Consider the following 973-nt stretch of genomic DNA (forward strand, 5'->3'; position numbering starts at 1 on the left):
GTTTATTTCTTGAAATATTACATTGGCTAGAATGAAAAATACAGTGTTGGCTGGGTGTGGTGACTCAAGCCTGTAATCCCAAGACTTTGGGAAGCCGAGGCGGGCAGATCACTTGAGGCCAGGAGTTCAAGACCAGCCTAGCCAACACAGTGAAACCCTGTCTGTAATAAAAATACAAAAATTAGCTGGGTCTGGTGGCGTGCGCCTGTAATCCCATCTTCTTGGGAGGCTGAGGTGGGAAAATTGCTTGAACCCAGGAGGTGGAGGTTGCAGTGGGCCAAGATTGCACCACTGCATTCCAGCCTGGGCGCCAGAGCGAGACTCTGTCTCAAAAAAAAGAAAGAGAAAGAGAAAAAGGAAAGGAGAAGAGAGAGGAGAGGACAGGAGGGGAGGGGAGGGGAGGGGAGGGGAGAGAAGAGCGAAGGGAAGATAAACAATATTAACTATATTTAGAATGATGGGTATCCTTGAAGATCACGGGCACCCTTATCTTAATAACAGTCTGAGAGGGAAAAGTTTTCAATAGTTTCAGTATTCCATCATTATAGCATTACAATGCTTTTTCACTTTTTAAAGATACTATTTATCAGATTAAGGTAGTTCCATCCTACTTTGCTAAAAGGGATTTTTTTCTTTTGTTGTAAGAGATGTATGTTGAATTTTATAAAGGTTTTTAAACGTATGGTTTTTTCCTTTATTTTATAAAAATGGTCAATAACACTAATTTTCAAGTATTACATCAACCTCAAGTTCCTAAAATAAACCCAACCTGGTTTTCACACATTATCTCTTTATATATTGCTGAATTCAGTTTGCTTTCATTTAGGAATTTTGTATCTATGTTCATGACTGACTTAGTCAATAGTTTTGTTTCTTTCTTCTTCTAATGTTATTGTCAGATTTTGACATCAAGATTATGCTGGCCTTATAAAGCAAGTTTGGAAATGTCCGTTCCTTTTGTCCCTGGAAAAGG

This window comes from Mandrillus leucophaeus, unplaced genomic scaffold (assembly GCF_000951045.1).
Source record: "Mandrillus leucophaeus isolate KB7577 unplaced genomic scaffold, Mleu.le_1.0 Scaffold719, whole genome shotgun sequence".
In the NCBI taxonomy this organism is placed as follows: domain Eukaryota; kingdom Metazoa; phylum Chordata; class Mammalia; order Primates; family Cercopithecidae; genus Mandrillus; species Mandrillus leucophaeus.